General features: G+C 40.1%; 1 protein-coding gene across 1 annotated transcript in view; it reads left to right on the top strand.

The window, feature by feature from the left end:
• Positions 1–5,221: 5,221 nt before the first annotated feature.
• The window catches only part of CASK (peripheral plasma membrane protein CASK), a 1,131,710-nt gene continuing 1,113,829 nt past the window's right edge, over positions 5,222–23,102 (top strand). The window contains exon 1 of the mRNA XM_067081602.1: positions 5,222–5,263. The gene's annotated coding sequence lies outside the window, so the exon portion shown is untranslated. The remainder of the gene's footprint in view (positions 5,264–23,102) is intronic.

The raw sequence follows: 23,102 nt of genomic DNA, 5'->3' as shown, positions 1-23,102 counted from the left end.
GACTTTCTGTGCAGCAGAGGACTCCTTCGGCGATTCTGCAGTTAAAAATATGAATTTGTCACGGGCAGTTTTTTTTATGGAGCCACGCTGTGTTTTTAGAAGCGGCTTGCATTGGAAGCCAAATTTTTGGCATTTTTCCATGGTTATGAATGGTATTTTTTCTTCTCCCATATATAACCGTGTGCTTTAAAATTTACCTGTGCTGGAAGTCTATAAGGAATGACGAAGTCACATTTCGATTTTTCTCTTTCCTGTAAATAAATTATTGTATTCATATCTTTAAACATTCACAAGTGCTTATTAAATACTTGCCTGTTGTTTCAACACGGCCTTGATTTTATCACTTCACTTACCTGTGGCCGGGCGAAACGTTAGGATTTTACGTCGTCCCGCCTCGCCTCGTGTATGTGCAGCAAACACTTTTTTTGGGGTGGGGAGGGGGAGGCAAAGATGGACCCTCGAACGTTATCAACACACTATCAGCCAGGCTGAATCTGCCGCCGAAGATAAGGGCAGATACGGCAGGTATCGGCCAAGATCGATGGTGCCTAAGACGTGACCTGACACGCTTTTAGGACGGAGAGTAGACTCCCGGGGAAATGTGCTTTCTCTCTCTCACCCCACCCGCCACCCCTCACCCCTTCACCCCTTCACCCCTTCACCACCCACGATCCCACGGGAAAGGCCAACCACGCAGCTTCAATTATTCTGATGGCGTTATCGCCTTCCCTCATCCTTCCCGTAGGGGGGGGGGTAGTGCTGCCAGTGAACCCCACGCTTTGCGCTGTAGTCATAACTTAGGTTCTTTGCAGCGTCCCTTCGGCCCTTGGCTGCACCCCCTTTCGTTCTTTTTACTGTACCTCCTTTCACATTCTCTTTCTTCCATCTTGCTATCCACCTCTCCTAACAGGTTGTTTCATAGTGCAGCTGCGAGGTTTGCCTCCCGTTACACTTTTCAAACTTTCTTACTGTCAGCGGTGAATGACCTCATAGGCCCCAGCGCTTGGCTTTTGGCCTAAATCCTATTATCACCTTCCATCACCCGGTCCTGTTTAATATGATTATTTTTCCGTTGTGGAATTGCGTCTTCAATCATGTCGTTCTGTCTTACACATTATTTTCATTATATGATTTATATTACTGTTTATATTCCTGCGAGTAAACTTCTTTGGCTGAATATAGAATGAACGGAAAATTGAGATACAAACACGTTTCCTGAAATCTCATGATTATTTGTTGTTTTGATTTTCTTGAAGGAACTTACTTTGTATACAACATAAAATCTGTGTTTAAAAGCCCTCAGGATTAAGTCTCTCTCTCTCTCTCTCTCTCTCTCTCTCTCTCTCATGCTAGACAAAAGCATTAGAACACTGTGAATGAACAGTAAAACCTGCTCCTAGAGATAAGTGAGCACATGCCGTCTCCTCGGATGGACCGGTAAGTCTCTGAGACATCGTGATCCTTGTAACTCTCTCTCTCTCTCTCTCTCTCTCTCTCTCTCTCTCTCTCTCTCTCTCTCTCTCTCTCTCTCTTCTTCTTCTTCTTCTTCTTCTTCTTGTGAACCCCATGAAAAATCACCTGCCAAATAATGCCATTTAATGATGCGGGATAATTTTGAAAGGTGAAGGTTTTTTCCGAGATGGTGTGATTTGCTTGAGTGGATGATGTGGTTCCAAGTTCAGATTACAAAAATCTCTTCATGTTTGATAAACGGTTTGGAATCTTCGTCTTCGTTACAATTATTCGGAAAAAGTGTATTTTGTTGTAGGGGTTATTTTTTGTCATCTATGATAGATTATAAACTTTGAGTCCTTGTTAGAATAATTGACTTCGTTGGATGAAAGTGTATTCCTGGTTTTGGCTGTGGGACGGTATATGATGCAGAAAAAGTACACGGAAAAATATCGAAAAGTCTGAAATTATAGATATAAATATATATATATATATATATATATATATATATATATATATATATATATATATATATATATAATATATATATATATATATATATATATATATATACACATACATATATACAGTGTATATGTATATATTTATATATATATATATATATATATATATATATATATATATATATATATATATATATATATATTAATTCTTAACCAGTCACGTCCTGTTATTGCTAAGGAACTACTGTAGGACCTTAAAGATGTAAAATCGACTTTTTTTTAACATTTTTTTTCCTTTGTGTTAACAGGATCTTTTAAAAGGCAACTGTTAAGATTTTTCTTATTGGTGTAGAGACATATATATATATATATATATATATATATATATATATATATATATATATATATATATATATATATATATATATATATATATATAGAAGACACCGTTATCTTATAATATCAACTTTTAACTCAGATTAATGAGTTATAGATATCAAGTTTCCGTAAACGTTGGTAGATGTGGTGTTATTAAGTAACAGAAATTTGTTACTTAAGTGCATTACAGGTGTTTTTATTTATTATGTTCATACTTTCTGCAGCGACTGTAATGAGCAATAAAAATGACAAGATTTCATTTTTTATTATAACCTTCAACATCAGATACACTTAGAAAAAGTTCAGCCTTGATTAATACCCGCAAATGAGATTACTGGTGTATTAAAGCCATGTGGTAATATTCGTCATGTAATGTGATGAAAAAAGCGAAGTATTAATGTCGTGCTGGAAAGTAACGGACGTAGAAATACATGAAATGCCCGATTAAGTCTACCCTTGAAGTCGTTCTTCCAAGCGACCGTTTTCTATGATACGATTACTCATAGAAAACCAAGGTTTTGGGGGTGACTCTTATAGGCATGTGTATCCTTACAGAAATGAGTTGGCTAAATGTATTCTTCTTACCATTAAGAAAAATTGAAAGGCGTTTAGTAAAATCCTATTTTAAGCCATTATCAGATTTTGGACTTGATCTTTTTCCTATGTTTTCATATGTGCTTTAAACGTTTCCGAAGTTAATGTTCATTTCTTTCTTTGTGTGTGGAGTTTTACGTTAAAACCGGTGTAACAGTCTGTATTTCCCCCTGTCCGAAATCCCCCTCCCCCGGGGGGAAATATGGCCCAGGATGTAATTCCCCCTGCGGGAATTCCGTCCCAGGGTAATATTCTTCCCTCTGGGCCAAGATTCCCCCAACCCCACCACTGTTATAAGAGTATGGCTATGGCCTGCCACACAGGATAATTATCATCACGAGTAAAGTACCTCTTGGGGATCATTCATTATCTTTGTTCTTGACAGTCTTTTGTTTATGTTTATGCGGAAATCCCCAACGGAATTTTACTAAACACGCCGCAAAGGTGGACACGTAAGGGGGGAGAAATGACCTAGAGGGGGGAAAAATATCATATCCTAGGTCCATAATTCCGGGAATCAATCCAAGGCTAATTTTCCCGGGGGGAATTTCAGTCAGGGAGGGAATAATTTCCTGCTACGCCGGCACCGCTCCCACGAGCGCCGTGTTCCATAATGGCCCCATTGGAATTGATGGTGAAACCTGAAGAAAACAGTAAATATCTTGGTAACAGTAAATTAGCGATTGATCTGAGCATGAGTTTCTTATGTTAACGAGACTTAAGACCACAGCGTAAAAGTGTATAATATATATCATATATATATATATATATATATATATATATATATATATATATATATATATATATATATATATGTATATATATGTGTGTGTTGTGTGTGTGTGTGTGTGTGTGTGTAAAAGTTCCATTACTTTGAAAACCCTCTTATGGAGAAGATATATTATAATTATATGGTGGTCGGCTCTGGGTTAATGACACTCGTAGTGAACTACACCGGAAGCAAAAAAAAAAAAAAAACTAAGTACATAAGTAAATGAATAAATAATTGATAAAAAGTCCAGCCCGTTTTATTGACCACATGAAGTTGTAGTTACGTATGTGTAACGTAAATGATCGACCTCTAATTCTGAAATTTTGAATGGCTGGTGGTTGATGCGGCCGGAATTTCATTTATAGTTAATGTACTATGAAATATGAAACATCGAATATATTCAGATTTTGCCATTAAGATGATGTTAGGAAAAAATACAAATTTATTCTTCATTTGTTATTTTTGCAGTGTTTTTCCTTTGCTGATAAGAAATATAAAAAAAAATGTTTGGAAGCTCATTCTTGTGAGATAGCTGTCAAAGTTCGTATCAAGAACTTTTATTGTTTTTGCTAACATAAGGTTCTTTGCAGCGTCCCCTCGGCCCCAAGCTGCGACCCCTTTCATTCCCTTTGCTGCACCTCCTTTCATATTATCTTTCTTCCATCTTGCTATCAACCCTCTCCTTACAATTATTTCATAGTGCAACTGCCAGGGTTTCCTCCCGTTACACCTTTCAAACCTACCTACTCGCCAGTTCGTTTCCAGCGCTGAATGACCTCATAGGTCCCTGTGCTTGGCCTTTGGCCAAAACTCTGTATCTCTTCCTTCTAAACTCTGTATTTCATTGTATCTCTTCCTTCTGAACTATGTTATATCTCATTCCTTCTAAACTCTATATTTCATTCCTTTGAACTCTATCATATTTCATTCCTTCTGAACTCTGTTATATCTCATTCCTTCTAAACTCTATATTTCATTCCTTTTGAACTCTATTATATTTCATTCCTTCCAAACTCTATATTTCATTCCTTCCAAACTCTACATTTCATTCCTTCCAGCATTCCGTGAAGGGATAAAAAGGCTTGGTCAAACTTTGAACTGTAATTGTTTCAAGTGGATATAATGCAGAATCAAGACTTCTGCGCAGAGAGTAAAGGATTACGCTACAAGAAGGCAGATACAGTATTATTGTAACGGTATACATTTTTTAGCTTTCAGGATAGCTAGACATGCGTTATAATTGTGGTTTATATAATATTGAAGAAATTCATCAATGATTTTTCTTTGCTTTTTTTTTATATTCTAATAACGAAATCATCAATGATTTTTCTTCGTTTTTTTTTATATATATATTCTACCAACCTGACTAGTTACTTAACCGCTCTTGTTTTTGACTACTGTGTGTGTGTTTGTATGTATGTGATGTATGTATGTATGTACACATAAGGTATACATGTCTGTTTTGAAGTGTATTGTCAGTGGCGCTGATTATTGCACGTTTGCTATATAAATAAGGTCTCTTGTCACAGTTTCTAATATACTCTTTTTCTTGTCTTTTTCAGGTAAGCAGCAACCTAGCTAAACCTTGAAAGAATCCAATTTGGTAAGTAAAAAAAATTCTCTCTCTCTCTCTCTCTCTCTCTCTCTCTCTCTCTCTCTCTCTCTCTCTCTCTCTCTCTCTCAAAACAGATTCGAGACTGAGAACCACAACGTTTGCTTGTACAAGTCTGGAAAGATTCTGACTCGATTTCCAGTACCGTTGGACTGTGGAACAGTCTCCCTCAGGATGTCGTGCAATTGCAACTTCAAAAGTTCAAGCGAAGATGCAATCCATTATATACCCTAATGCCATTCTCCTTGCAATTTAATACATCTATTTATTGTTTCTTTTTTATCAGCGAGATCTCTTTCTGAGGTGAGATCTTTCTCTGTATTTCCCTATACCTTCTCCTTTTCCTAATGAACACCGTATTCTTTGGAAGCTTGAATTTCAGGTCAGTGGCCCCTGTGGGATTGTTCCATATGAATTTGGTTTATCTTCTGAATAGCAATAATATGTCCTTGTTCTAATGTAAAGATATGATCTATTCACATCGTTTTTTTTTGGGGGGGGTTATGTTTTTTTTCATATTTCCACATCATGCGTCTGAATTTCCAACTTCCATTATAGAGATGCGATTAACCTGTAAATGATCGAGGCCACCTAACTCGGGTCGTAGATGAAAAAAGCAACCTAACATTCACCTGAGTTCGAGTTAAATCTTGAATTCCGGTAAAGACTGAAAGTCATGTAATTTCTACTTCGAGAGTTTTGCCGTCACCATGAGATTGTTAGGTTCGTTCCACCAGCCGTCTCGTGAAGCACAGCTGTAGGTTTTGGGACACTTTACATGGTCGAAGCCAGTTGTGTCTTTCTCGCTTCACTTGCAGAAGGCAGTGAGTTGTCAGAGTGGTCTTTTGACAAATCAACGGACCCTTGTAGAGATTTGTGGGAATTCTTGCTACTACCCTTCGAGTTAGGTGGCCTCGACCGTTTTGAAAGTTAATCACATCTCTTTAATGGAAATGGAAACTCAAAGACATGATGTGAAAATATAAAAAAAAAAAGAAAAACTGACCCCAATAATGAAACTAACTTGATGTAAATAGGTCTTATGGCTTTAAATTAGAACAAAGATATATTATTATTATTATTATTATTATTATTATTATTATTATTATTATTATTCAGAAGATGAACCATAGTATTATTATTATTATTATTATTATTATTATTATTATTATTATTATTATTATTATTATTATTATTATTATTATTATTCAGAAGAAGAATCATGCGGGATTGTTCAAATGGAACAATCCCGCAGCTTACAGAGAATGTGGTTTCACAACTAAACATCAGTGTTTGCAAGGTAGATTCAGTCAGTATGAGCACTAACGATCACTAACGATCCTTTTGGGGTGATTCAATCAGGGAGTGTTTACAAGCGAGAGGTTCGCTGATATCCAATAGGTCTTGTTATGTAAGCAATTTTTTTTATTTTTTTTTTTTTTTTTTGGGCGCCTTTATTAGAAACTTTATGTACACTATTTTAGAACTTTAACCAGTGCATCCAGTTGATGAATAAAGAAGGCTACCAAGTAATCCGTAATTGTTGACGTGCCAGAAAAAGTTGAGTGTTGTTTTGTGTGAGATTTTTTGGTAGAATATTTTTTTTTTTTTTACTCGATTTTAGTTGGAATGCTCAGAATCATGAAAGGAACCATTTTATTTATTTATTTTTTTTAGGCTGTTTAGCGTGAGTCACAGATCAGGCCAAAAGAAAGTTTTTGTTAAAGTGGGATAACATAATTCTCTCTCTCTCTCTCTCTCTCTCTCTAGCTGGAATGTTGCGATTAGCTGAGATTTGTGATATATATCAGAATCATGAAAGGAACCATTTTTTTTTTTAGGCTGTTTAACGTAAGTCACAGATCTGGCCAAAAGGGAGTTTGTATCAAAGTGTGATAACTCTCTCTCTCTCTCTCTCTCTCTCTCTCTCTCTCTCTCTCTCTCTCTCTCATACGCTAACAGAAAATGGTACCGTGCATGCACATTTTCTTTGGTAAAGTTTGTCGACCAAGAAGGGAAATGGGTGAAGGCAGAATTCAAAGAAAACGAATGCAGACCTCGGTATATTAAGGGCAGACTCAAAATCGTACAGTCCTTGAATTCAATTTTCGTACTGTGCTGTATTTTGTTTATCTCAGACTTAGAATTCACCACATTCTTTCGAAAGATATTTTACAGTGGGAGATCACTGTACCGCCCTTAATTGTATTTGAACAGTTTTTAAACTGATTTTTATCATGCTGATTCGAATGCCCGGGTTCATGTTTGAATACTTGTTTTTATTGAAAGGTTTCCCTAACTCTATTCCAGTAGGGGGTTATTGCCGTCAGTGCACCTGACGGGGTGCACTGTAGGCATACACTCAAGGTTCTTTGCAGCGTCCCTTCCGTAGGCCCCTAGCTGCAAAACCTTTCATTCCTTTTACTCTACCTCCATTCTTAATTATCTTTTTCCATCTTGCCATCCACCCTCTCCTAACAATTATTTCATAGTGCAACTGCTTTGAGGTTTTCCTCCTGTTACACCTTTCAAACCTTTCTAATGTCAGTTTACATTTCAGAATGGAATGACCTCATAGGTCCCACATTTTGGCCTTCTGCCAAAATTCTATATCCCTCCCTTCCTCCCAGCATGTCATCATCCATTCTTTGTACTTTGAAAAACTATCCCAAAGAGCTCCATCTTACATGCACCAACTTTTTTACTACTATTGTGTATCAACTGATGTCTCAGCCTTTCTGTTCTTAAATAACATATGCTACGCAAACAGCTCATCTCAACAGCTTCAGCCCATTTTTTTTTTTTTTTCGTCCAACCCCGCATTTCTCTTCCATAAAGGAGGGTTGGCTCAGCAGCCCTGTATACATTGCCGTTATAGCTTTCATAAACAATCCAAGTCAGTTTCTAATCTTGTGTGCTCACGTACACACAATCCTCTGCTTTCCGTGCTTCTCTTCGTGCCATCAACTTTTATTTACTCAGAAGTATGTGCACGATGCAACAGCCAATCAGCGCATTATATTCACGACCTCTTACATTGTAAATTTATTGTTGTATTTCATGTCTTTTTTTCAGAATTTATTTCGTCATTTGTTTCTTTATGTTTATATACATATATAGATATACTATATACAGTAAATACGTGTTTATATTATGTATAGTATATATACATTTATATATATATATATATATATATATATATATATATATATATATATATATATATATGTATATATATATATATATATATATTATATATGTATATATGTATGTATATATATATATATATATATATATATATATATATATATATATATATATTTATATTAAAATAAACCTGTGAATTTTAACACAGACTCTGATTTTCTCCTTCCACCTTATACGGCGTCTATAACATCGAATGCTACAGCCCCTGCCAATATGGCCAAGCATCTATCTATCTATCTGTTTGCGTGATTCTGGTGGATGGATATTGGCCTCCGATGAATCAAGTACGAGACGTGTTCGGTAACCATCATACATCAGAGGGAAGGACGCTCCAGCGTCGTATCTCTCTCTCCAGCACGCACATCTTTTCCTTTCTTACCACATTTCGCCCTCGACGACTCGTCGTATGGGTTTTATGTCTGTCGCGCGCTCACACACACGCACACACATACACGCACACACACACTGCGTGGTATGAAAGTACGTTGTTGCTATTGTATAATGCCTTCGTTGCTAACATTTCTTTTAAAGTAAATGGGAAAGTTTTTTTTTTTATCTTTCAAAATCATTCAGGTTTGGAAAGACTTGGAAAATCCATCGAAGGTAACCAGTTACACTTAGAGACACGCCTGCCTGGGACTTGAAATTAAATTAAGTAAGCTGTTATTGTTATTATTATTATTATTATTATTATTTTTATTTCTTTTTTTTTTTTTGCACCTTCCAGGTTGGCAAATGAACAAACCACAATCTAGAACAATTACACGGGAATTTTTTGTCGTATTTTCAAATTTGTCTCGGGGAAAAAATGCATTATAGATTGACCGAAAGAGATAAAAATGGCTCCTATCCCTTATGAGTAGAAGCTTTAAAGATGTATAAAAGAAACAAAAAGTTTCATGGGAAAGGGGGGCTGGGATCGGCCGTCAGACGAAAAAGAATGTCAGAATTAATATGTACGGGTATATGTATAAGATTTTAGTCAACTCGGCAGCAAGCCCCAACCTAAATTAAGAATAGGTAGGCTTGAAAGGTGTACCAGGAGGAAAACCTCAAAGCAGTTGCACTAGGAAATAATTGTTAGGAGATGGTGGATAGCAAGAAGTTAGGAAGATAATATGAATGGAGGTACAGTAAAAGGAATGAATGGGGTTGCAGCTAGGGGCTGAAGGGACGCTGCAAAGAACGTTTAGTATGCACTGACGGCGCTACCCCCCTACGGGAACACGAAAGAGCAAGGCTCCCTGACTCCAGATAGGTGAGTGTAAATGTGGAATTCATTATTCATTACCGATTTCGTAGTATACAAAAATTTTCCTGCGGATGAATCTTATCTCCAAATATACCAATGAATGCATTTCTAAATAATCATTGTCTTAAACCTCATTATGAGGTCCTGATACGAACGCAAAATCTATAGACAGTGGAGTCTTTTTCTGCTGTGCCGTGATGTAACGCCACCCTGTACTAAAGGCTGGTTGTTCCCTTAGAGTAAATCTGTAGAAAATTGATGCGTTTATAGGATCGATTAATTTATTAAGTCTGGGGGATACTTGTTTTTAGTTATATTGTTTTTTTTAGATATATTTTTTTCCACTTTGGTATTCTGTTCCTTGTAACCTAGCTTGTTAATGTTTTTTCCCGAGATGAATGATTGCGCTTCTTGATCAACAGCACTGCAACGTATAATTCGGCAGCAGACGATTCGTAAGATTTTAAAGGTAAATGAATTCAGTGGTCAAACTTTATAATCTACCCTAACCCCTGTCAGGGTGGTAGTGCTGTCAGTGGACCTCATGCCTTGCACTGTAGGCATTGCTTGAGGTTCTTGCAGCGTCCCTTCGGCCCCTAGCTGCAACCCCTTTCATTCCTTTTACTGTACCTCCATTCATATTCTCGTTCTTCCATCTTGCTATCCACCCTCTTCTAACATTTGTTTCATAGCGCAACTGCTTTGAAGTTTTCCTCCTGTTACGCCTTTCAAACCTTTTGCTGTCAGTTTCCTTTTCGGCGCTGAATAACCTCATAGGTCCCAGCGCTTGGCCTTTGGCAAAAGTTCTATAATCTGTTCTATTGTACAATCAACCCTAAGGGATTAGCATCGCGATCTCGATCGTTGGAAACCCCACAGTCGATATTAGCGAAAGCATCTGGATACATTATCACGAACGGGAGAAGATTGCCGGTCTGAATTCCAGGGGTCCGGTGTCCCTACGAAGTAGCCAAAGGGGGTTTTGGCCTATTCCATAACCAGATATCCAAAACCCAATCATTTTCCAGCATCAGGCTCGGCTATAACCCCCGGGCCTGTTTTCTAAATATGGTTTTAAAGACAGTAAACTTTCATCTTCCGGTTCCACAACTCCGGGGTGTTTTCCCCTGTTCGTATTTTTCGTGGGGAATGGTAATATTTCGGTCTCATTATTTTTTCACTCTCGACCTTGGAGGGGCCATAAGGGTTTTTTTTTTTTTTTTTTTTTTTCGGAGGAGAAACAGGCCACCACCACAACAAGGCCTTCCAGAATGGGGCCTTTCGCTCTGCTCTCACGATTCGGAATGGTGGTGGACAGAATGGAGTGGGCGGTTCGGAGGGGCAGCGGATAGGCCGCTTGCAAGGAAGTTGTCAGGGGATCTGTTGTTTTGGGAGAATCATCTCTCTCTCTCTCTCTCTCTCTCTCTCTCTCTCTCTCTCTCTCTCTCTCTCTTTCTCTATATATATATATATATATATATATATATATATATATATATATATATATATATATATATATATATTAACACCACATACACAATTATTGGTCTGTGCATTAGTAGAATTACTCAAAGGAGCTCATTCAAACTGGATGGTATCTAATGGATACTTGGTAATGTGGACTGTTTGTCCAAGAAAGCTTGTAACTTTTTCTGAATAAATACGCCACTAGATACCATCCAGTTTGAATGAAGTCCTTTGAGTAATATATATATATATATATATATATATATATATATATATATATATATATATATATATATATATATATGTGTGTGTGTGGTTGGTTTTTAAAGGAAGATTTCTATATTATCAGTAAAATGGCTTCATAGATTTATATCCAAATCCGAGTAACCTCTTCGCTTTCCTCAGTATCCTTAATTCGGAGATATGTCGTTGTGTGTTTACAGTTAATATATTCCTCATTTTCCCGAAGCGTAAATCCTGGACAATGTAGGCTTAGACAGTTGTCTTCCAGATTACAGCAGTAAATTTCCTCTTTGCTGCCTAAATATTGTAATCAGAATTCCCGAAGCGGTTTATATCTTCCCGTATGGCGTGGAAATGAATGAGTAGCAGTTTTTTTTAACATGTAAAAACGTAGAATAAAGAATGGTAATAGTGAAATTTGTATATAGAAAAATGACAAATCTAACTTGTGTACATTAATTTCAGGACATCATGTTGCTTTAAAATCTTGGTATTCTTTTATTTATTCTTCTATTCCATATTTCCTGCAAGCATTGCGTGTTGTCAGTCCTGAATTCACAGATAACGAGCTACGGGACATTAGAGAAATAGGTAAGGAATTGTGTTATCCAGCTTTTAGTTTTCTGTAAAAGAAAACTCTGGTGCCGGCTTTGTATGTCCATCCGCACTTTTTTCTGTCCGCACTTTTTCTATCCGCCCTCAGATCTTAAAAACTACTGAGGCTAGAGGGCTGCAATTTGGTATGTTGATCATCCATCCTCCAATCATCAAACATACCAAATTGCAGCCCTCTAGCCTTTTATTTATATTTAAGGCTAAAGTTAGCCATAGTTGTGCCTCTGGCAACGATATAGTATAGGCCACCACCGGACCGTGGTTAAAGTTTCATGGGCCGCGGCTCATACAGCATTATACCGAGACCACCAAAAGATAGACCTATTTTCGGTGGCCTTGAGTATACGCTGTAGCGGCTGTACAGAAAACTGGATTGCGCCGAAGATTTTTACTCGCTGATTTTTGATACCTGCTTTGATAAAGCTATGAGGATATTTTGTGACAAAAGGGACGGGAAGTACAATGTAAATATTGTGATCTCACAGCATATTTATTTAAAACACACAATAGACATCTTTCATAAAAGAAAAACTAGAAATTCATTGAGTAAAAAAAAAAAAAAAGATTTAACATTATTGAAAGTAGAAGCCCAAGACACCCGAGATTAGCAAGTTGTAAAACTGCCCCGAGAACATTTTACTGTCAGTATATTCTTTATTCCGGCGCTCATCCGATAGTCACGTTCTCCTTCTTTTTATAATCGCAGTACTGTACGGAATCGAGATTACAGTCGAGGCTGACTTCGCACTGTAAACCAATCTTCGGGAATGAAAAGGCGTCGCTGGCGAGTTGAAGACGATTAGTCTTCTGTGCTGCTGATGGCTCATCACCGTCCAGGAGTCTAGACGGTAGAGTTGGACTCATTAGCCAAGTACATATATCTGAAATTGGCTGTTCTACGAAACAGTTTATTGGACTTAGATTGAAGCGCGGGGGCGGGGGCGTGAAAGGCGTTGATTTGTGAGCGTTTGTTGTACTCTCGTCTAGAAATAGTTCTGTCTCTCTTGAACGAGTGTAAAAGAAACTCCAAGTTTATTATGTTTCACGTATTTTTTTTTTTCAGAATGAATTTTCAGCCGAGTGTCGAGTCCGGCAGTTGTACTTGAAGTTAACTGAACACAAAATTATTGACGCATTTTTTCATCATAAAATCCTAATTGAAGGTAATTTCAAGTGTTCATATTGTTTTTGAATTAAAGCGATTACCGTGTAACCAGAATTGTGTTCTTTTAATGACTTGAAGATTACGACGTTTAGGGAGAACGGAGAAGTGGAAGATGTTCAGACGGTTTTTCTAAAATATATTACAAATTTTTCTTGTTAAAGCGAGATTCGAACTCAAAATTACAAGTTTCCAGAAACCTTCGTATTCGACAACTTTTGAAAAATCGCTCCATGATTGCCCAACTTTCTTGCATTTTGTATCCACGAATCGTTCCCGGCGACTGGGAAATTGTCCTTCTAAATGAATATGTGTACTTACGCTTTTTTTATCCTTAAATATTTTCGTTCTCGGATTGTTTAAGTCGTGTTTTGTGCAGCAGACTCTACACTACCCTTGAATACATTATACGTATTTTATATACATGGAGCTTCAAAAATGCTTACATATCCTGTGTTAGTTATGTTGATTTGACTCTTCATCTTCTATTCTGAAATAAACGTAATTGTTTTACCCTTACTAAGATTGTGTCAGAGAGAGAGAGAGAGAGAGAGAGAGAGAGAGAGAGAGAGAGAGAGAGAGAGAGAGAGAGAGAGAGAGAGTTACAAGGATTAAGATGTCTCAAAGACTTTTTAGTCCACCCGAGGAGACATCACGTGCTCACCATCTCTAAGAGCAGGTTTTACTGATCATTCACAGTGTTCTTCTAATGATTTTGTCTAGCTTTCTTTTAAAACTGTAAGAAGCAACAGATCACCTGCTGTTAGGTGGAAAGTTCCCGCTGTGAAGATAAGTAGGAGAGAGATAAAAGTGTTAATTGGCAACTCTGTTTTTCAGTATGATGGAATCTGGGAACGTTGTCTGCGCCTACGTCAAAACTACGGAGTTCTGTTGTATACCCTGTATACGTGGTTGCGTTCATCCGTCGGTAAAAAAAAAAATAAAATAAAATTCAGCTTCAAATATTGATGAAATTAGAAACGTTTTCCATATTCATGATCACATCACAAGGTTTTGTGCTTTTACCAGTCTTTTTTAGATTTATGTATTTCAAAAGGGAAAGAGAGAGAGAGAGAGAGAGAGAGAGAGAGAGAGAGAGAGAGAGAGAGAGAGAAGTTCCCGTGGTGGATTCTATATAACTTTGGTTCGACATATTTCAAGTGTAGCATTTCCAACCGGTTGGTACATCTGTTTTTAGCTCGTGAAACTAAGTGATGGTTCTGAACGTGGGATATTATATATATATATATATATATATATATATATATATATATATATATATATATATATATATATATATATATATATACTGTATATATAACGTGTTGATTTTTGTATTTACCGGTAAATATAATTTAAATGTTAGTATGTGCCGGATGTTGGGTATATGCTTGATTTGTCAATGGAAGCAAAGGTGGGAATGCATGAAGGCATTGTTGGTTGAACTGTCCTTTATCGAAATAAAAAAAAAAAAAGTAAAATATGCGCCGAAGTTTCTTCATCGCAATCAAGTTTTCTATACAGCGAACAGTCAAGACCACCGAGAATAGATCTATCTTCCGGTGGTCTCGGTATAATGCTGTATGAGGCCCAGCCCATGAATCTTTAACCACGGCCCTATGGTGGCCCGTCCTGTATCGTTGCCGGATACACAATTATGGCTAACTTTAACCTTAAATAAAATAAAAACTACTGAGGCTAGAGGGCTGCAGTTTGGTATGTTTGATGATTGGAGGGTGGGTGAGGAACATACCAATTTGCAGCCCTCTAGCCTCAGTGGTTTTTAAGATCTGAGGGCGGACGGACAAAGCCGGCACAATAGTTTTCTTTTACAGAAAACTAAAATGGTGAAGTTTTTGATAGGAAGTGTTTACACACTATATGCAACGTAAGAAGACATTGGGTGAGAAATGTGGAGATATTATTATTATTATTATTATTATTATTATTATTATTATTATTATTATTATTATTATTATTATTATTATTTAGAGGACGAACCCTATTCATATGGAACAAGCCAACGTGGGCCATTGACTTGAAATTCAGGCTTCCAGTGAATATGGTTTTTTTTTAAAGAATTAAAAGAAGATAATGGGAAATACACAAAGGAGAGACCAGTCATTAGAAAAGAAAAACTAATTAACACTTTAATAAATAAGTAGATAAAAATGTAAGTAAATTATTACAATACAAGAAGCATTGTTTTAGGTTAGTAAAGCGTTGCATATTCGCTTGAACTTCCGAAGTTCCAGATGCACAACATCCTCACGGAGACTGTTCCACAGTCCAACGGTGTAGGGAATGAAGGACCTCCGGAACTGGGAAGTTCGACAGTGAGGCACATTTACTGCACGTTGGTGCTTCTGCTGTTGAGCAAATCTGGTTAATCTAGGCAAGGGAAAGAGGATCAGGGATCAATTGTGAATGTGAAAGATCTGTGTTAAAATGCCACTTATGAAAAACTTAACAAACGAGACCAGCTAAAAAAGTATATCTTAGTTTAACCAGACCACTGAGCTGATCAACAGCTCTCCTAGAGCTGGCCCGAAGAATTAGATTTATTTTACGTGGCTAAGAGCCAGTCGGTTACCTAGCAACGGGACCGACAGCTCATTGTGGAATCCGAACCACATTATAGCGAGAAATGAATTTCTATCACCAGAAGTAAATTCCTCTAATTCTTCATTGGCCGGTCGGAGAATCGAACGCTGGGCCAACAACGAGACCAGCTATCGATGGTCGAAGTGATAACTGCTGATGTTAGGGACCAGAAACCTACCGCCACAAATCGCTCTTTTTCAAGGAGACGAATCTCTGGAAGAAGCAGAGATCCACACCGGAGAACAGTATTCTAGTAAAGGAAGGACAAACGATCTAAAACAGGTTGCATTGATTTTATCACATAAGTATGAGGCTATACGTGCAATAAGAAGCATCTATGCGGCGTATACTGACACTTCATATGATGTTTCTCAAAAGTTAGATGCGAGTCAGAAGTTACAAGAAGTTTAGTTAAAGCTTCAGATTCATTCAGCAGAGTTCCATCAACCTGAAGGGGTGGAAAATCTGTACGAGATCTGCTAATCAGTAGTAAAGTAAAACTGTCACTACTAGACGCGTGAAAGATGGACGTCACTTCGCTGAAATAAATCTTGTGGCATCGGTAGAGGGATGTTAACTAATCATAGCGACCCCCATTGCTCCCTGAGAAGAACACTTCGCGCCGTCAGGCAAGAAGGCAGCTGCAGCATTGTTGTGGTGGCTCGAGGTCGTAATACGAAAAGACATACCATGGAGCTTTTGCTCTTGAAAGAAGGAATGTGTGTGTGTGTGTGTGTGCGCTAGAGAGATGGTTAGAGTAGTATGCTTTCCCACCTGAAAGTTTGAAGGGCATGTGACGTTTTTCACGGAGGTAACATGCTTGCTCTCGTAAAAGGTAGAGTGTATGTGTGCGCGTAGAATTACCGTGTGAGAAAATGCAACATTTGGGTATAAATCCTGATCGGCGAAAGTGGTCAGGGTTTATATCCAGTTTTGCATTATTCCTTTGTGGTAAGATGTCGTCATAGAAAAATGTAGGCGAAACCGGTCAGGACCATTTGCCCCTGTTACATCTGAATATATACATCATGTGCTATGGTGATATCAAGCGTGTTTCTGTGTGTGTGTGTGTGTGTGTGTGTGTGTGTGTGTGTGTGAGAGAGAGAGAGAGAGAGAGAGAGAGAGAAAAATATATAAAGTTTTCATGGCGGTAACATGCGTTTTCTCGCCAAAGAAGGAAGATGCGAGAGTTCCCATGCGTGTGAATTGCAGTCTTCCCTCCTGAAAAAGTAGCTGGAAGTAAAGTGTTTTTCTCTTTTTCAGGAGGAAGCCGGAGTGAGAAAAAGAACAGTATTCAGTTTTTCATTCGACCTTTCTGGTGCAAATAGGAAGGAGAGAGCGAGACTGTGAAATAAGTGATGCAGCAATTTCCTACGATTTAGGAATGTTTCTCTCTCTCTCTCTCTCTCTCTCTCTCTCTCTCTCTCTCTCTCTCTCTCAAATAGCCTCTAGAAGTTTGAACAGCCTTAAAATACTAGAAATAACCTTAAGTTGCTCTATTTGAAAATGGACACGACTTAGCTTTAATGGTAGCTGGGAATAACTTTTCATTCTTGAAAGTAGCTTTAAGGAGGTTTATATACCTCTGAAGTATTTTTAAAACTAGCTTCAGTTTTTTCCCCAAATACTTTTGTAAGAACATGGAGCCTTTGAATCCTGATGAGTTTCTGTAGAACAGTTTTATTATTATTATTATTATTATTATTATTATTATTATATTATTATTATTATTATTATTATTATTTCAGTAGATGGAACCTATTCACATGGAACAAGCTACACAGGGGCCATTGACTTGAAATTCAAGCTTCCAGATAATATTATTATTATTATTATTATTATTATTATTATTATTATTATTATTATTATTATTATTATTATTATTATTATTATTATTATTCAGAAGATGAAACTTATTCACATGGAACAAGCACACAGGGGCCATTGATTTGAAATTCAAGCTTCCAAAGAATGTTGGTTTCGAAGTACCTTTATTTTTTGGGCACCACCAGTTCTCTGTTGCACAAATCAGATCATGATATAACGAAAAATCAATAATTCACTTGTCTTCCCTTCCAATTTAGCATCTGATTTCTCACCCAGCGCTTTCTTAATTGCAATTCTCCTTTACATTTTCCGATGGGTGTCTCTATTGGGCTTAACACTTCCTTTTCGTTACATCAACTTCCATTAGATCGGGGACTGAATGCAGAGGTGGCGACAGGTGGCTCTAGGTTTGGTATGACAGGCTACAGGTGGCGAGACAGAGCTAGGAATGTCCCGCCGTGGGAGATGAACCTTCTGATGAATAAACGAAAAGGTTCCCCTCCCCTCTCTCTCTCTCTCTCTCTCTCTCTCTCTCTCTCTCTCTCTCTCTTCTCTCTCTCTCTCTCTCTGGGTCATGATATTGAGCTTGCCTTTAAAACGGTCCATCTAATTAGAGTTATATTTTTGCGTTCAGGTAACTTCGTCGTGTGGGATTATGCAGTTATTATGAAAGAGAATTTGTTAGTTCTGTTACACGTATATACGAATCGGTATATATCCTCCCCTAAACACTTGCAGGCGTGTTAGTGAATGCTTTTATACACTTCATCCCTTTCAGACCCTGTTAGCACATGGTCTGCAGCCACTGCCTTCACAGTTATGGCATTTGAAAGAAAAAAGTTCTGAAGGAATCGGATTTGTTTTAATGTAGAATAACATCGTTCTTTTTTACGAGTCTCTCTCTCTCTCTCTCTCTCTCTCTCTCTCTCTCTCTCTCTCTCTCTCTCTCTCTCTCTCTCAAGCGAAAAAAGAAAGTTTCACATTATATGTATATTTATTTATTTATTTATTTATTTATGTATATATGTATTTAATGTTTCATATATGCATTTTTGTATTTGTGTATACGTTCGATTGCGGTCGATGTCTCTCACCCAGCGTTAGCCACGTCACTGTCGACGAGACTTGTGTAGTTTTGAAAACACTGAAGTGGAATAGTTAGGATCATCAAGGTATTGCATCACAATCGTAGTTCCCTGCTGTGAGAAATTGGCGGGGGTGTTTAGAGAGTTAATGCATTTCTGTATTATTGCATCGTTTGTTACCTTTGCTGGTTTTGCGTCGTTTTTATTTTTTGAATCTGTTAATGTATTCCGTCATGAATTTTGTCTTCCGTGACTGTACATTAAGGCTGAGTGGTCGAAGAGGAATTGTCCCTTAGGGGGGTAGAGCGTGAGGTGCACTGTAGGCATTACTTAAGGTTCTTGGCAGCTTGCCTTCGGCCCCTAGCTGCAACCCCTTTCGTTCCTTTTACAGTACCTCCTTTCATATTCTCTTTCTTCTATCTTACTTTTCCAGCATCTCCTAACAATTGATTCTTAGTGCAACTGCTTTGAGGCTTTCCTCCTGTTGTACTTTTCAACTTCTCTACTCTCAATTTCTATTTCAGCTCTGAACGACCTCATAGGTCCCAGTGCTTGGCCCTCGGCATGAATGCTGTATTCAGTTCAAATCGGAGAGGAATTGTGGTTGTCAGCCACTTGTGAACGGACGTGGTGTTTATTCTTGATAACTCTTTAACATTTTGAAAGCATAGCATTGTCCTGTTCCTGTCTTCTTCTGCAATGTCCTCTTCAAACTTTGCCCTTTTTTGTCGCGTATGTATTTATGAATATCGTCCCAGAATATTTTTATGAATTCCGTCCATTGTCATGATTGAAAAGCTTCCCTCGGGGGGTATGGGAGCCTCTGAAGCTTTTGATGCATTTACTGTGAACTGTATTGAAAAGTGGAGGTCATTTATTTGTCGCTGCTTTCAGCCTTCGATTTTTTTGTGTTCACGTTGCAAAACAGCTGATATCATATCGAAGTGTTGCTTTATGAAATATTTTTAAAGGAGAAAGATGCTTTGAGATGATTTGATTGATGTCGTTTGGGCGCAGGTCACGATCGCCACGAAAGGGCATGTTTGTTTAATTAGAGGCGACTAATTAGCCCCCCTCCCCTTACCTCCCTCCCCCTCCCCCCCCTCTCTCCCCTCTCTCTCTCTCCCACCTTGAGCTTTGTCTTACGTCATCTCCTTTTCGATGCGTATATATCCCATCCTCTTGTGAGCCCGTGGTGTGCCAGCGATGCTATCTACGTATATATATAAAAAAAAAGGTGTAACGCCTCTCATGAGCCAATGTAAACTTGTCTTTTTGAGAAGGACCAAATGGCGTTCTCCATTCCTCCTCTGCCGTCACTGCCACCTTTTCTATTTTTCTCCATTTCCTTCGTCCCGTTTTCTATGCCGTTTTGTGCTGGGGCTCACTTTTATCCTTGTGTGCCAGTTGGTATGAAGGCGCTTGACTTGTTGGTGTTTCAGTGTGTGAGCAAAATTGTCGACGACGCTGCTGGGGGACCTCCCCCCCCTCCACCACCAGCAGGAGCAGCACCCTTACAAAACGTCACGCATTCGAGACCATACGGTGACCTGACGTCCCCCTCTCATTCTTTCGCCTCCGGCTGCTCCACTGCGCTCGAGGCTCATATACCGGAGGTCTCCATCGGTAATCCCGACAGAACCCCGCGCTCAGGTGTACGACGGACGGAAGAACGAGGCCCCCGCGTATCGGAGGCCATGTATCGACAGGGCATGGTGTTTTGTGAAGGGATTGAGTGCCATGACTGTCAGAAGGCTGCCACGCTGTGGTTCCCCGACGTGAATCGGAGCCTTCCCTCAAATACCGTTTCAGGTGCTAGTGGGGCCCTCGTATCGAATAATGCCATGAATGTAGCTGGTGGTGACGCGGCTACTGGAGATCGGGAAAGTTTGCGTTCGAAGCTACCGCTGTTCACTAGGGACACGCAGAATGTGGGTCAGACTAATTTCAAGGAGGACGACGGAGCCTTGTATCAAGACGTCAGGTCTCAGCAGGAGGATTACTGGAGAGGGGGTGCCTATCGTCGAAGGGAGGCGCTGAGGCGTAGTAAGTCCCTGCGGGAGGAGTCCGCCCCTCGCTACCTGAAGGAAGATGCGTGGTCTGCAGCGAACAAGAACAAAAGGAGAGAGTTCGAGGATCTGTTTTACCAAGGTAGGGTCAAAGAGAACCCGATGGACTGCGCCCGGGTCTCCTACAAGCAGAACCCCGTTACTACTAGCATGCCGGTTCATCACCATCACCATTATCCCCCTCCTGCGTCGGACTACAACTACAGCTGTACAGATTCCGAACTGCTTTGTCAGCGGAGGGTCGTTCGCAGTCGGAAAATGAGCCCGATGGCCAGCTACTCGTCTCCTTCCAGCCTTTCGGAATCCAGCTGTTACGTGATGCACCCTCCGCCACCAATTCCGCCCCCGCCGCCGCCGCCCCACAGGCACAATGCATATATTGGTTATTGTCCCGTTTCGAACGTGCCTTCTGCCCTGATGGCTGGCTTCGGCCAGGGCTATCCCAACTGGCCGGCTTATCACAGCGATTGGAGCGTCCTGAGAGAGAACCGTCCCGCGTACGCTGCCGGTGCCACGGCGGGGCGCTGGGGCAGGCTGCGAGACCGCGACCTCCTCGAGTCTAGGTTCCACTTGGGTCGCTCTGCCACCGTCGATATCTTGGAAGAGTCGCTTCTCGGCAGCCAGGAAGAATTGCCCGTCATGCCCGAGGAAGCGGTCGAGAGGGATGATATTGTCAAGGCGAAGGCGACGCCGGTGGTGGTTGCGTTGCCCCCTCCCCTGCTCCTCCTCCTCCTCCTCCCCCTCCTCCTCCTCCTCCTGGAAGATGTATTCAGCAGCAGATGGAACAGCAGAATCCTCCTGGAAGATGTATTCAGCAGCAGCTGGAACAGCAAAAGCAGCAACAGCAGCAGGCGAAGACGAGGGCTCAGCATCAGTACCAGCAGGAGGAGAAGCAGCAGAAACAGCAGCAGCAGCAGCAGCAGGAAGAAGGGGGGGAGGGCGAGTGGCGCGTCAAGAGCAGCAGGTCGGAGCCTAACATCCCCTTGAATATGACCGACGGTGAGCCGCGGGCGGAAGAATCCAATAACAGAGAGAACAACCCGGGTGGGACAGAGGTCGGCAGCAGCTGCAGCAGCGCCCTGCAGCCGCCTCCTGCTGCACGCAACAAGCGCACCGAGCTCTACCTGCAGCTGAAGCAACCATGCCATGAAATGCCCATGACCTCGTTCCCCCCCACCAACCGTCATCACCATCAACACCCACATCAACAACATCACCACCACCCACATCCCCATAATTCATTTAGCGATCAGAGCGGCGGCGGCGCGAAGACGAACTACCGACGGGAGTCTGGCGGCTACATCGTCCGCTCGGCGTCTACCCGTCACCGCCGGGCGACTACCCACAGCCTGCACGCCAGCCCGTCGTGGCCGCTGCTGGTCATGACACGAAAGAAAGCCGACGACTCCTCTCTGTCGTCGTCATCGGCGTCTTCCCCTTCGTCGGCGTCGTCGGCGTCGTCGCTGGTGTCGTCTGTTCTCATGGTGGATAATGAGACGCAGACGCCGCCCTGCCCCGGCAACGCCATCCAGTACCGGGATTTAAATCCCGAGATTTACACGTCGGTATCCCAGATGTCTCTGAATGCGTCGTCGGCTCGGACGAACGCCGACGGAACTAAGCCTCGCCCCCCGTCCGAAACCGGTAGTAAGCTGCTGCCGATTTCGAGTTACGACGCTAAATATTCGCAGACGAGCGAATTAAAGAACCAAAACGCGGCAGGGCGGAGAAGAGCTCAGTGTACTTGTCCCAAGGTGAGGTTTAATACTCGTGGAGTTTGGGGACAGGCGTGTGTTTGTTTGTAATTGTTGTCGTTGTTGCTGCATAGGTGATCTGGTCGTGAGGGTTTAAAGAAACAGGCAAACAAATTGTTTGTATATATATATAATTATATTCTGTTATATCCTGTGTTTATCATGCTGTCATCCTTTTTCTTCTTCTACACTTCGTTTGGAGGAATGAAATGTCAGCGCGCATTGGATTTTGCGGGCCGGGCTACAACAAACGATGCGTCACTTTGTTTGTGCATTTGTACACGGAATGTGGTCAGGTTGTAGGAAGGTAGCACCATGAAATCTTAGCTAGCAAGCTCTCTCTTTCTCACTTTCTAATAAGAATCTCTCTCTCTCTCTCTCTCTCTCTCTCTCTCTCTCTCTCTCTCTCTCTCTCTCTCTCTCTCCTGAAAGAAGATTGACAAGATAAGAATGAATCCTATAAAAAAACCCACGGAATGAGCCTCTCTCTCTCTCTCTCTCTCTCTCTCTCTCTGAAAGAAGATTGACAGGATAAGAATGAATCC

The sequence above is a fragment of the Macrobrachium rosenbergii genome, chromosome 37 (genome assembly GCF_040412425.1).
Source record: "Macrobrachium rosenbergii isolate ZJJX-2024 chromosome 37, ASM4041242v1, whole genome shotgun sequence".
In the NCBI taxonomy this organism is placed as follows: Eukaryota; Metazoa; Arthropoda; class Malacostraca; order Decapoda; family Palaemonidae; genus Macrobrachium; species Macrobrachium rosenbergii.
The sequence above is the reverse complement of the archived record's forward strand: the minus strand, read 5'-3'. Positions and strand labels throughout refer to the sequence as shown.